This window comes from Salminus brasiliensis, chromosome 12, assembly GCF_030463535.1.
Source record: "Salminus brasiliensis chromosome 12, fSalBra1.hap2, whole genome shotgun sequence".
NCBI lineage: Eukaryota > Metazoa > Chordata > Actinopteri > Characiformes > Bryconidae > Salminus > Salminus brasiliensis.
In genome coordinates this window covers 14,910,623-14,925,719 of record NC_132889.1, presented here as the reverse complement: position 1 = coordinate 14,925,719, position 15,097 = coordinate 14,910,623, and positions in this window count along the sequence as shown.

The following is a 15,097-nucleotide window of genomic DNA, read 5'->3' as shown; positions in this document are numbered from 1 at the left end:
TCAGGGAGTGAGTGGCTCTGAAGGTCCTAAACGTGTAAGACAAAAACAAACGTCAATACATGTATAGAAATTGATTGATGACCAAACTCTTACACACTTGCAGTCAGATAGTTAGCGAGTCGAACAAACCATTGCAATGGACAGATCCTTGTTTGATGGATCCACCATTAGGAAGGAGGGGGGAGTCCTGAAAGCCTGTAAGACAACAAAGAAAGTCAATACATGTATAGAAACTGAATGATCACCTACCTGTTAGACAGTAGCAAACAGATAGACAGCGAGCCATACACAGTGGCAGATGGATGGACCCTTGATGGACAGATGCACTATCAAGGAGGGAAGAGGTAACGGCATCCTCAGAACCTGAAAGACAACAAAGACAGTCAATACAGGTTTTGAAACGGAAAGATCACTTACCTTTTACACAGTTGCAGAACAATAGACAGTTAGCCAGACACAGCTGCAGATGGACAGATTGATGGTGGCTGGATCTACGGTCAGGGAGTGAGTGGCTCTGAAGGTCATAAACGTGTAAGACAAAAACAAACATCAATACATGTATAGAAATTGATTGATGACCAAACTCTTACACACTTGCAGTCAGATAGATATCGAGTCACACACACCATTGCAATGGACAGACCCTTGTTTGATGGATCCACCATTTGGAAGGAGAGGGGTGTCCTGAAGTCCTGAAAGCCTGTAAGACAACAAAGAAAGTCAATACATGTATAGAAACTGAATGATCACCTACCTGTTTTCACCTAATGGCAACCTCAGAACCTGAAAGACAACAAAGACAGTCAATACAGGTTTTGAAACGGAAAGATCACTTACCTTTTGCACAGTTGCAGAACAATAGACAGTTAGCCAGACACAGCTGCAGATGGACAGATTGATGGTGGCTGGATCTACGGTCAGGGAGTGAGTGGCTCTGAAGGTCATAAACGTGTAAGACAAAAACAAACGTCAATACATGTATAGAAATTGATTGATGACCAAACTCTTACACACTTGCAGTCAGATAGATATCGAGTCACACACACCACTGCAATGGACAGACCCTTGTTTGATGGATCCACCATTAGGAAGGAGGGGGGAGTCCTGAAAGCCTGTAAGACAACAAAGAAAGTCAATACATGTATAGAAACTGAATGATCACCTACCTATTAGACAGTAGCAAACAGATAGATAGTGAGCCATACACAGTGGCAGATGGATGGACCCTTGATGGACAGATGCACTATCAGGGAGGGAAGGGGTAAAGGCATCCTCAGAACCTGAAAGACAACAAAGACAGTCAATACAGGTTATGAAACAGAAAGATCACTTACCTTTTACACAGTTGCAGAACAATAGACAGTTAGCCAGACACAGCTGCAGATGGACAGATTGATGGTGGCTGGATCTACGGTCAGGGAGTGAGTGGCTCTGAAGGTCATAAACGTGTAAGACAAAAACAAACGTCAATACATGTATAGAAATTGATTGATGACCAAACTCTTACACACTTGCAGTCAGATAGATATCGAGTCACACACACCATTGCAATGGACAGACCCTTGCTTGATAGATCCACCATTTGGAAGGAGAGGGGTGTCCTGAAGTCCTGAATGCCTGTAAGACAACAAAGAAAGTCAATACATGTATAGAAACTGAATGATCACCTACCTGTTAGACAGTAGCAAACAGATAGATAGTGAGCCGTACACAGTGGTAGATGGAGGGACCCTTGATAGACAGATGCACCATCAGGGAGGGAAGGGGTAAAGGCATCCTCGGAACCTGAAAGACAACAAAGAAAATCAATACATGTATAGAAACTGAATGATCACCTACCTGTTGTCACCTAATGGCAACCTCAGAACCTGAAAGACAACAAAGACAGTCAATACAGGTTTTGAAACGGAAAGATCACTTAAATTTTACACAGTTGCAGAACAATAGACAGTTAGCCAGACACAGCTGCAGATGGACAGATTGATGGCGAATGAATCTACGGTCAGTGAGGGAGGGGCTCAGAAGGTCCTGAACCTGTAAGACAAAAAAAAAAAAGTCAATACATGTATAGAAACTAAATGATCACCTACCTGTTAGACAGTAGCAAACAGTAAGACAGCGAGCCCTACACAGTGGCAGATGGATGGACCCTTGATAGACAGATGCACCATCAGGGAGGGAAGGGGTAAAGGCATCCTCGGAACCTGAAAGACAACAAAGAAAATCAATACATGTACAGAAACTGAATGATCACCTACCTGTTGTCACCTAATGGCAACCTCAGAACCTGAAAGACAACAAAGACAGTCAATACAGGTTTTGAAACGGAAAGATCACTTACCTTTTACACAGTTGCAGAACAATAGACAGTTAGCCAGACACAGCTGCAGATGGACAGATTGATGGTGGCTGGATCTACGGTCAGGGAGTGAGTGGCTCTGAAGGTCCTAAACGTGTAAGACAAAAAAAAAACGTCAATACATGTATAGAAATTGATTGATGACCAAACTCTTTCAAACTTGCGGTCAGATAGTTAGCGAGTCACACACACCATTGCAATGGACAGACCCTTGTTTGATGGATCCACCATTTGGAGGGAGAGGGGTGTCCTGAAGTCCTGAAAGCCTGTAAGACAACAAAGAAAGTCAATACATGTATAGAAACTGAATGATCACCTACCTGTTGTCACCTAACGGCAACCTCAGAACCTGAAAGACAACAAAGACAGTCAATACAGGTTTTGAAACGGAGAGATCACTTACCTTTTACACAGTTGCAGAACAATAGACAGTGACCCAGACACAGCTGCAGATGGACAGATTGATGGTGGCTGGATCTACGGTCAGGGAGTGGCTCTGAAGGTCCTAAACGTGTAAGAAAAAAAAAAAAAACGTCAATACATGTATAGAAATTGATTGATGACCAAACTCTTACACACTTGCAGTCAGATAGTTAGCGAGTCGAACACACCATTGCAATGGACAGATCCTTGTTTGATGGATCCACCATTAGGAAGGAGGGGGGAGTCCTGAAAGCCTGTAAGACAACAAAGAAAGTCAATACATGTATAGAAACTGAATGATCACCTACCTGTTAGACAGTAGCAAACAGATAGACAGCGTGCCATACACAGTGGCAGATGGATGGACCCTTGATAGACAGATGCACTATCAGGGAGGGAAGAGGTAATGGCATCCTCAGAACCTGTAAGACAACAAAGAAAGTCAATACATGTATAGAAACTGAATGATCACCTACCTGTTAGACAGTAGCAAACAGATAGATAGTGAGCCGTACACAGTGGTAGATGGATGGACCCTTGATGGACAGATGCACCATCAGGGAGGGAAGGGGTAAAGGCATCCTCGGAACCTGTAAGACAACAAAGAAAATCAATACATGTATAGAAACTGAATGATCACCTACCTGTTAGACAGTAGCAAACAGATAGACAACGAGCCCTACACAGTGGCAGATGGATGGACCCTTGATGGACAGATGCACTATCAGGGAAGGAAGAGGTAATGGCATCCTCAGAACCTGAAAGACAACAAAGACAGTCAATACAGGTTTTGAAACGGAAAGATCACTTACCTTTTACACAGTTGTAGAACAATAGACAGTGAGCCAGACACAGCTGCAGATGGACAGATTGATGGTGGCTGAATCTACGGTCAGTGAGGGAGGGGCTCAGAAGGTCCTGAACCTGTAAGACAAAAAAAAAAGTCAATACATGTATAGAAACTGAATGATCACCTACCTGTTAGACAGTAGCAAACAGTAAGACAGCGAGCCCTACACAGTGGCAGATGGATGGACCCTTGATAGACAGATGCACCATCAGGGAGGGAAGAGGTAAAGGCATCCTCGGAACCTGTAAGACAACAAAGAAAATCAATACATGAATAGAAACTGAATGATCACCTACCTGTTGTCACCTAATGGCAACCTCAGAACCTGAAAGACAACAAAGACAGTCAATACAGGTTTTGAAACGGAAAGATCACTTACCTTTTACACAGTTGCAGAACAATAGACAGTGAGCCAGACACAGCTGCAGATGGACAGATTGATGGTGGCTGGATCTACGGTCAGGGAGTGAGTGGCTCTGAAGGTCATAAACGTGTAAGACAAAAACAAACGTCAATACATGTATAGAAATTGATTGATGACCACACTCTTACACACTTGCAGTCAGATAGATATCGAGTCACACACACCATTGCAATGGACAGACCCTTGCTTGATGGATCCACCATTTGGAAGGAGAGGGGTGTCCTGAAGTCCTGAAAGCCTGTAAGACAACAAAGAAAGTCAATACATGTATAGAAAATGAATGATCACCTACCTGTTAGACAGTAGAAAACAGATAGACAGCGAGCCCTACACAGTGGCAGATGGATGGACCATTGATGGACAGATGCACTATCAGGGAGGGAAGAGGTAATGGCATCCTCAGAACCTGAAAGACAACAAAGACAGTCAATACAGGTTTTGAAACGGAAAGATCACTTACCTTTTAAACAGTTGTAGAACAATAGACAGTGAGCCAGACACAGCTGCAGATGGACAGATTGATGGTGGCTGAATCTACGGTCAGTGAGGGAGGGGCTCAGAAGGTCCTGAACCTGTTAGACAAAAAAAAAAGTCAATACATGTATAGAAACTGAATGATCACCTACCTGTTAGACAGTAGCAAACAGTAAGACAGCGAGCCCTACACAGTGGCAGATGGATGGACCCTTGATAGACAGATGCACCATCAGGGAGGGAAGGGGTAAAGGCATCCTTGGAACCTGTAAGAAAACAAAGAAAATCAATACATGTATAGAAACTGAATGATCACCTACCTGTTGTCACCTAATGGCAACCTCAGAACCTAAAAGACAACAAAGACAGTCAATACAGGTTTTGAAATGGAAAGATCACTTACCTTTTACACAGTTGGAGAACAATAGACAGTTAGCCAGACACAGCTGCAGATGGACAGATTGATGGTGGCTGGATCTACGGTCAGGGAGTGAGTGGCTCTGAAGGTCCTAAACGTGTAAGACAAAAACAAACGTCAATACATGTATAGAAATTGATTGATGACCAAACTCTTACACACTTGCAGTCAGATAGATATCGAGTCACACACACCATTGCAATGGACAGACCCTTGTTTGATGGATCCACCATTTGGAAGGAGAGGGGTGTCCTGAAGTCCTGAAAGCCTGTAAGACAACAAAGAAAGTCAATACATGTATAGAAACTGAATGATCACCTACCTGTTAGACAGTAGCAAACAGATAGATAGTGAGCCGTACACAGTGGCAGATGGATGGACCCTTGATGGACAGATGCACCATCAGGGAGGGAAGGGGTAAAGGCATCCTCGGAACCTGTAAGAAAACAAAGAAAATCAATACATGTATAGAAACTGAATGATCACCTTCCTGTTGTCACCTAATGGCAACCTCAGAACCTGAAAGACAACAAAGACAGTCAATACAGGTTTTGAAACGGAAAGATCACTTACCTTTTACACAGTTGCAGAACAATAGACAGTGAGCGAGACACAGCTGCAGGTGGACAGATTGATGGTGGCTGGATCTACGGTCAGGGAGTGAGTGGCTCTGAAGGTCCTAAACGTGTAAGAAAAAAAAAAAACGTCAATACATGTATAGAAATTGATTGATGACCAAACTCTTACACACTTGCAGTCAGATAGTTAGCGAGTCGAACACACCATTGCAATGGACAGATCCTTGTTTGATGGATCCACCATTAGGAAGGAGGGGGGAGTCCTGAAAGCCTGTAAGACAACAAAGAAAGTCAATACATGTATAGAAACTGAATGATCACCTATCTGTTAGACAGTAGCAAACAGATAGACAGTGAGCCATACATAGTGGCAGATGGATGGACCCTTGATGGACAGATGCACTATCAGGGAGGGAAGAGGTAATGGCATCCTCAGAACCTGAAAGACAACAAAGACAGTCAATACAGGTTTTGAAACGGAAAGATCACTTACCTTTTACACAGTTGCAGAACAATAGACAGTTAGCCATACACAGCTGCAGATGGACAGATTGATGGTGGCTGGATCTACGGTCAGGGAGTGAGTGGCTCTGAAGGTCCTAAACGTGTAAGACAAAAACAAACGTCAATACATGTATAGAAATTGATTGATGACCAAACTCTTATACACTTGCAGTCAGATAGATATCTAGTCACACACACCATTGCAATGGACAGACCCTTGTTTGATGGATCCACCATTTGGAAGGAGAGGAGTGTCCTGAAGTCCTGAAAGCCTGTAAGACAACAAAGAAAGTCAATACATGTATAGAAACTGAATGATCACCTACCTGTTAGACAGGTGCAGACAGATGGACAGCGAGCCCTACACAGTGGCAGATGGATGGACCCTTGATGGACAGATGCACCATCAGGGAGGGAAGGGGTAAAGGCATCCTCGGAACCTGAAAGACAACAAAGACAATCAATACAAGTTTTGAAACAGAAAGATCACTTACCTGTTGTCACCTAATGGCAACCTCAGAACCTGAAAGACAACAAAGACAGTCAATACAGGTTTTGAAACGGAAAGATCACTTACCTTTTACACAGTTGCAGAACAATAGACAGTGAACCAGACACAGCTGCAGATGGACAGATTGATGGTGGCTGAATCTACGGTCAGTGAGAGAGGGGCTCAGAAGGTCCTGATCCTGTAAGACAAAAAAAAAGTCAATACGTGTACAGAAACTGAATGATCACCTACCTGTTGTCACCTAATGGCAACCTCAGAACCTGAAAGACAACAAAGACAGTCAATACAGGTTTTGAAACGGAAAGATCACTTACCTTTTGCACAGTTGCAGAACAATAGACAGTTAGCCAGACACAGCTGCAGATGGACAGATTGATGGTGGCTGGATCTACGGTCAGGGAGTGAGTGGCTCTGAAGGTCCTAAACGTGTAAGACAAAAAAAAACGTCAATACATGTATAGAAATTGATTGATGACCAAACTCTTTCACACTTGCAGTCAGATAGTTAGCAAGTCACACACACCATTGCAATGGACAGACCCTTGTTTGATGGATCCACCATTTGGAAGGAGAGGGGTGTCCTGAAGTCCTGAAAGCTTGTAAGACAACAAAGAAAGTCAATACATGTATAGAAACTGAATGATCACATACCTGTTAGACAGTAGCAAACAGATAGACAGCGAGCCATACACAGTGGCAGATGGATGGACCCTTGATGGACAGATGCACTATCAGGGAGGGAAGAGGTAATGGCATCCTCAGAACCTGAAAGAAAACAAAGACAGTCAATACAGGTTTTGAAACGGAAAGATCACTTACCTTTTACACAGTTGCAGAACAATAGACAGTGAGCCAGACACAGCTGCAGATGGACAGATTGATGGTGGCTGGATCTACGGTCAGGGAGTGAGTGGCTCTGAAGGTCCTAAACGTGTAAGACAAAAAAAAAAAAACGTCAATACATGTATAGAAATTGATTGATGACCAAACTCTTACACACTTGCAGTCAGATAGTTAGCGAGTCGAACACACCATTGCAATGGACAGATCCTTGTTTGATGGATCCACCATTAGGAAGGAGGGGGGAGTCCTGAAAGCCTGTAAGAAAACAAAGAAAGTCAATACATGTATAGAAACTGAATGATCACCTACCTGTTGTCACCTAATGGCAACCTCAGAACCTGAAAGACAACAAAGACAGTCAATACAGGTTTTGAAACGGAAAGATCACTTACCTTTTTAGTGAGGGAGGGGCTCAGAAGGTCTTGAACCTGTAAGACAAAAAAAAAAAGTCAATACATGTATAGAAATTGATTGATGACCAAACTCTTACACACTTGCAGTCAGATAGTTAGCGAGTCGAACACACCATTGCAATGGACAGATCCTTGTTTGATGGATCCACAATTAGGAAGGAGGGGGGAGTCCTGAAAGCCTGTAAGATAACAAAGAAAGTCAATACATGTATAGAAACTGAATGATCACCTACCTGTTAGACAGTAGCAAACAGTAAGACAGCGAGCCCTACACAGTGGCAGATGGATGGACCCTTGATAGACAGATGCACCATCAGGGAGGGAAGGGGTAAAGGCATCCTCGGAACCTGTAAGACAAAAAAAAAAGTCAATACATGTACAGAAACTGAATGATCACCTACCTGTTGTCACCTAATGGCAACCTCAGAACCTGAAAGACAACAAAGACAGTCAATACAGGTTTTGAAACAGAAAAATCACTTACCTTTTGCACAGTTGCAGAACAATAGACAGTTAGCCAGACACAGCTGCAGATGGACAGATTGATGGTGGCTGGATCTACGGTCAGGGAGTGAGTGGCTCTGAAGGTCCTAAACGTGTAAGACAAAAAAAAACGTCAATACATGTATAGAAATTGATTGATGACCAAACTCTTACACACTTGCAGTCAGATAGTTAGCAAGTCACACACACCATTGCAATGGACAGACCCTTGTTTGATGGATCCACCATTAGGAAGGAGGGGGGAGTCCTGAAAGCCTGTAAGACAACAAAGAAAGTCAAGACATGTATAGAAACTGAATGATCACCTACCTGTTAGAGAGTAGCAAACAGATAGACAGCGAGCCATACACATTGGCAGATGGATGGACCCTTGATGGACAGATGCACTATCAGGGAGGGAAGAGGTAATGGCATCCTCAGAACCTGAAAGACAACAAAGACAGTCAATACAGGTTTTGAAACGGAAAGATCACTTACCTTTTACACAGTTGCAGAACAATAGACAGTGAGCCAGACACAGCTGCAGATGGACAGATTGATGGTGGCTGGATCTACGGTCAGGGAGTGAGTGGCTCTGAAGGTCCTAAACGTGTAAGACAAAAACAAACGTCAATACATGTATAGAAATTGATTGATGACCAAACTCTTACACACTTGCAGTCAGATAGATATCGAGTCACACACACCATTGCAATGGACAGACCCTTGTTTGATGGATCCACCATTTGGAAGGAGAGGGGTGTCCTGAAGTCCTGAAAGCCTGTAAGACAACAAAGAAAGTCAATACATGTATAAAAACTGAATGATCACCTACCTGTTAGACAGGTGCAGACAGATGGACAGCGAGCCCTACACAGTGGCAGATGGATGGACCCTTGATGGACAGATGCACCATCAGGGAGGGAAGGGGTAAAGGCATCCTCGGAACCTGAAAGACAACAAAGACAATCAATACAAGTTTTGAAACAGAAAGATCACTTACCTGTTGCCACCTAATGGATACCTCAGAATCTGAAAGACAACAAAGACAGTCAATACAGGTTTTGAAACGGAAAGATCACTTACCTTTTACACAGTTGCAGAACAATAGACAGTGAGCCACACACAGCTGCAGATGGACAGATTGATGGTGGCTGAATCTACGGTCAGTGAGGGAGGGGCTCAGAAGGTCCTGAACCTGTAAGACAAAAAAAAAAGTCAATACATGTATAGAAACTGAATGATCACCTACCTGTTAGAAAGTAGCAAACAGAAAGACAGTGAGCCCTACAAAGTGGCAGATGGATGGACCCTTGATAGACAGATGCACCATCAGGGAGGAAAGGGGTAAAGGCATCCTCGGAACCTGTAAGACAACAAAGAAAATCAATACATGTATAGAAACTGAATGATCACCTACCTGTTAGACAGGTGCAGACAGATGGACAGCGAGCCCTACACAGTGGCAGATGGATGAACCCTTGATGGACAGATGCACCATCAGGGAGGGAAGGGGTAAAGGCATCCTCGGAACCTGAAAAACAACAAAGACAATCAATACAAGTTTTGAAACTGAAAGATCACTTACCTTTTACACAGTTGCAGAATAATAGACAGTTAGCCAGACACAGCTGCAGATGGACAGAATGATGGTGGCTGGATCTACAATCAGGGAGTGAGTGGTTCTGAAGGTCCTAAACGTGTAAGACAAAAAAAAAATGTCAATACATGTATAGAAATTGATTGATGACCAAACTCTTACACACTTGCAGTCAGATAGTTAGCGAGTCACACACACCATTGCAATGGACAGACCCTTGTTTGATGGATCCACCATTTGGAGGGAGAGGGGTGTCCTGAAGTCCTGAAAGCCTGTAAGACAACAAAGAAAGTCAATACATGTATAGAAACTGAATGATCACCTACCTGTTGTCACCTAATGGCAACCTCAGAACCTGAAAGACAACAAAGACAGTAAATACAGGTTTTGAAACGGAAAGATCACTTACCTTTTTAGTGAGGGAGGGGCTCAGAAGGTCTTGAACCTGTAAGACAAAAAAAAAAAAAGTCAATACATGTATAGAAATTGATTGATGACCAAACTCTTACACACTTGCAGTCAGATAGTTAGCGAGTCGAACACACCATTGCAATGGACAGATCCTTGTTTGATGGATAAACCATTAGGAAGGAGGGGGGAGTCCTGAAAGCCTGTAAGACAACAAAGAAAGTCAATACATGTATAGAAACTGAATGATCACCTACCTGTTAGACAGGTGCAGACAGATGGACAGCGAGCCCTACACAGTGGCAGATGGATGGACCCTTGATGGACAGATGCACCATCAGGGAGGGAAGAGGTAATGGCATCCTCAGAACCTGAAAGACAACAAAGACAGTCAATACAGGTTTTGAAACGGAAAGATCACTTACCTGTTGTCACCTAATGGCAACCTCAGAACCTGAAAGACAACAAAGACAGTCAATACAGGTTTTGAAACGGAAAGATCACTTAACTTTTACACAGTTGTAGAACAATAGACAGTGAGCCAGACACAGCTGCAGATGGACAGATTGATGGTGGCTGAATCTACGGTCAGTGAGGGAGGGGCTCAGAAGGTCCTGAACCTGTAAGACAAAAAAAAAAGTCAATACATGTATAGAAACTGAATGATCACCTACCTGTTAGAAAGTAGCAAACAGATAGACAGTGAGCCGTACACACTGTCAGATATATGGACCCTTGATGGACAGATGCACCATCAGGGAAGGAAGGGGTAATGGCATCCTCTAAGCCTGTAATACAACAAAGAAAATCAATACATATATAGAAACTGAATGACAACCTAACTCTTACACACTTCCAGTCAGACAGATATTGATTCACACAAATACTTGCAATGAACAGACCCTTGTTTGATGGATCCACCATTAGGAAGGAGAGGTGTGTCCTGAAGTCCTGAAAGCCTGTAAGACAACAAAGAAAGTCAATACATGTATAGAAACTGAATGATCACCTACCTGTTAGACAGTAGCAAACAGATAGACAGCGAGCCATACACAGTTGCAGATGGAGGACCCTTGATGGACAGATGCACCATCAGGGAGGGAAGGGGTATTGGCATCCTCAGAACCTGAAAGATAACAAAGACAAACAATACAGGTTTTGAAACTGAAATATCACTTACTTTTTACACAGTTGCAGAACAATAGACAGTGAGCCAGACACAGCTGCAGATGGACAGATTGATGGTGGCTGGATCTACAGTCAGTGAGGGAGGGGCTCAGAAAGTCCTGAACCTGTAAGAAAAAAAAAAAAGTCAATACATGTATAGAAACTGAATGACAACCTAACTCTTACACACTTGCAGTCAGATAGATATTGATTCACACAAATAGTTGCAATGAACAGACCCTTGTTTGATGGATCCACCATTAGGAAGGAGAGGTGTGTCCTGAAGTCCTGAAAGACTGTAAGACAACAAAGAAAGTCAATACATGTATAGAAACTGAATGATCACCTACCTGTTAGACAGTAGCAAACAGTAAGACAGGGAGCCGTACACAGTGACAGATGGAGGACCCTTGATGAACAGATGCACCATCAGGGAGGGAAGGGGTAATGGCATCCTCTAAACCTGTAATACAACAAAGAAAATCAATACATATTTAGAAACTGAACGATGACCTATCTGTTAGAAAGTAGCAAACAGATAGACAGTGAGCCGTACACACTGTCAGATGTATGGACCCTTCATGGACAGATGCACCATCAGGGAGGGAAGGGGTATTGGCATCCTCAGAACCTGAAAGATAAAGACAAACAATACAGGTTTTGAAACGGAAAGATCACTTACCTTTTACACAGTTGCAGAACAATAGACAGTGAGCCAGACACAGCTGCAGATGGACAGATTGATGGTGGCTGGATCTACGGTCAGTGAGGGAGGGGCTCAGAAAGTCCTGAACCTGTAAGACAAAAAAAAGTCAATACATGTATAGAAACTGAATGATCACCTACCTGTTAGACAGTAGCAAACAGTAAGACAGCGAACCGTACACAGTTGCAGATGGATGGACCCTTGATGGACAGATGCACCATCAGGGAGGGAAGGGGTAATGGCATCCTCTAAACCTGTAAGACCTGTAAAACCTGTGTTCTATTCTTTTTTTAATTTTTTTTTTATATACATTTTACATTTTCCTTTGACTTGTCGCATATATTCAATATCTCTGGAACTTACCTGGAAGTCTTCGGCTGTGTGCTTGTGGTGAATCGTCCTTTGCATCTGCTTGAAGCCACACTACCACATCACAGCCAGCCAGCCAGAACTGCAGGTGGACAGACTGCGAGCTACAGACTTGTAGATAGGTAAAATAGAACGTGTTGCAGATGGACAGAAAAAGAACTACAGAGCTGCAAATTTAAAGACAGACACAGTTGCAGACAGTCAGAGATGCAGAAAGATAGAAAGGCAGCCAGCCACAAAGATGCACATGGATAAACAGCCAGAGCAGCACACATCCACAGAAATGCAGACGCATAGTCAGAAAGACAGCCATCATTGCACCAAACAGCCAGCCAAACACAGATGCAGAGGAATTCTCATAAAGACGGATCGTCAGTTTCACATGGATAGAAAGCCAGTCAGAGTAGCTGCCAGAGTCCAAACAGAATAAACTGCAGATTTATAGACATCCAGGGTGTGTTGATGGACAGATTTGCAGAGGAACATACACACAGTTCAACATGTATGCAGATGCAGTCAGAAAGACTGCCAGAGTTGCACATGACCAAGCAGACAGCCAGTTGCAGATGAAAAGACAAGCAGAGTTTTAAATAGAGAAACAGCCAGAGATGCAAAAGAACAGGCAGCCAACCAGAGATACACATTGACAGCCAGGCAGCGAGCGCTGCACATGGACATGTATGCATGGACATACAGCCACATACAGTTGCAGATGGCCGGCCAGAATTGCACATGGACTGACAACCAGCACAGCCAGAGTTGCAGATGGACAGTGTGATGCAGTCCTGATAGCTGACCCCTCACCCCTTAGATCCCTAGAGTGGGTCTTCTAGGAGCCGGCAGGATCCAGAGTTAACCTATAAAGGGGGGAAAAAAAAAAAAAAAACCCACACCAGTAACATTAGGATACGGCAATTAATTACATGTAGCTTAACTTACCAGTATACATCAACAAGTCCATGTAATCAAGACATGTAAATAAGGTTGCACTGTTATTTCAGGATGTGATGACCACCCCTATAGTGGACACTTGGTTCACTCCAGGCTAAGCAAAGGATGAGCACCTGGCTTAGAAGGACTGTGTAGAAAGAATAGTGGGTTAGTTGGTGCAGATTAAACTGAAATCATGGTAGATGTGAGGCTTCGCAGCCCTCAGAGGAAGGCTACTGAGGCCTTATTATATAAAGAGCGTGTGACTTGGCTCTTTTGTGTTCTGTTTTCCCTTTGTCTTTACTTTCCTTTGACTTTTTTTGCACAAATTCTATAATTATCACTGGAAAGTTTCTGGAAGTATTCAGCTGTGTCCTTCTGGTAAAGCCACACTACCACATCACAGAGACAGACAGCCAGAGCCGCAGATGGACAGACAGCAAGCTACAGTCTTTTAGACAGGTTAAACAGAACAAGTTGCAGATAGACTACAGAATTAACACAGAGCAGCAGATTTATAGACAGACAGTTGCAGTTGGAGAATCAGACAGTGTCACATAGACAGCCGGACAGCATTGCATATGGACTGACAGCCAGTCAGAGAAGGATGTAGAGGAACATACACACAGCCAAACACAGTTGCAGATGCATAGTCGTGAAAACAGCCAGCCAGACACACACTGAAAGTTAGCCACTAAATTTCACAAGCATAAGGACATGCAGACAGCCACACATTGGAGACAGCCACAACCAGCCAGAGATGCATATGGACAGCCAGTCCAGCCATAAGCAGATGGACAGACGGCGAGCTGCAAACTTGTAGATGGGTAAAATAGAACGAGTTGCAGATGAACAGAAAAACCGCCACAGAGCTGCAGACAGACATTTAGAGTTGCAAAAGGACAGACAGCCAGCGTTGCAGAGAGTCTAAACAGAATAAATTACAGATTTATAGCCAGAGATGCAGAAGTTCAGAAAGCCATCCAGCCACAGAGATGCATATGGATAAACAGCCACAGAGATGCAGACGCATAGTTCGAAACACACCAATCATTCAGCAATCAACCAAAACACTGTTGCAGACGGATTATCATACAGTTGCAGACAGTCAGTTTCACATGTATAGACAGCCAGTCAGAATTGCTGCCAGAATTAAAACAGAATATATTGCAGTGTTGATGCCAGACAGAGTTACAAAGGGACATACACACAGTCAAACATGGTTGTAGACACATAGTCAGAAGTTGCACATGCACTTTCACATAGACAGACAGCTTTGCATATGGACTGACAGCCAGTCAGAGTTGCAGCCAGTCTAACAGAATGAAGTGCAGATGAACAGGCAGCCAGAAAAAGGTGTACATTGACAGCCAGACTTGCAGAGGGACATACACACAGCCAAACATGGTTGCAGATGCATAGTCAGAAAAACAGCCAGCAAACCAGAACTGCACATGAAAAGACAGCCAGCCACAGAGTTGCAGACAATGCAGAAAACAAATTGCAGAGTTTTAGATGGAGACAGACAGAGATGCAGAATGGTGAGCAGCCAGTGAGCCAGCCAGAGTTGCACATGGACAGCCAGTCCAGCTACAGAATTACACATGGAAAGAAAGCCAGCCAGCCAAAAGTTGCCA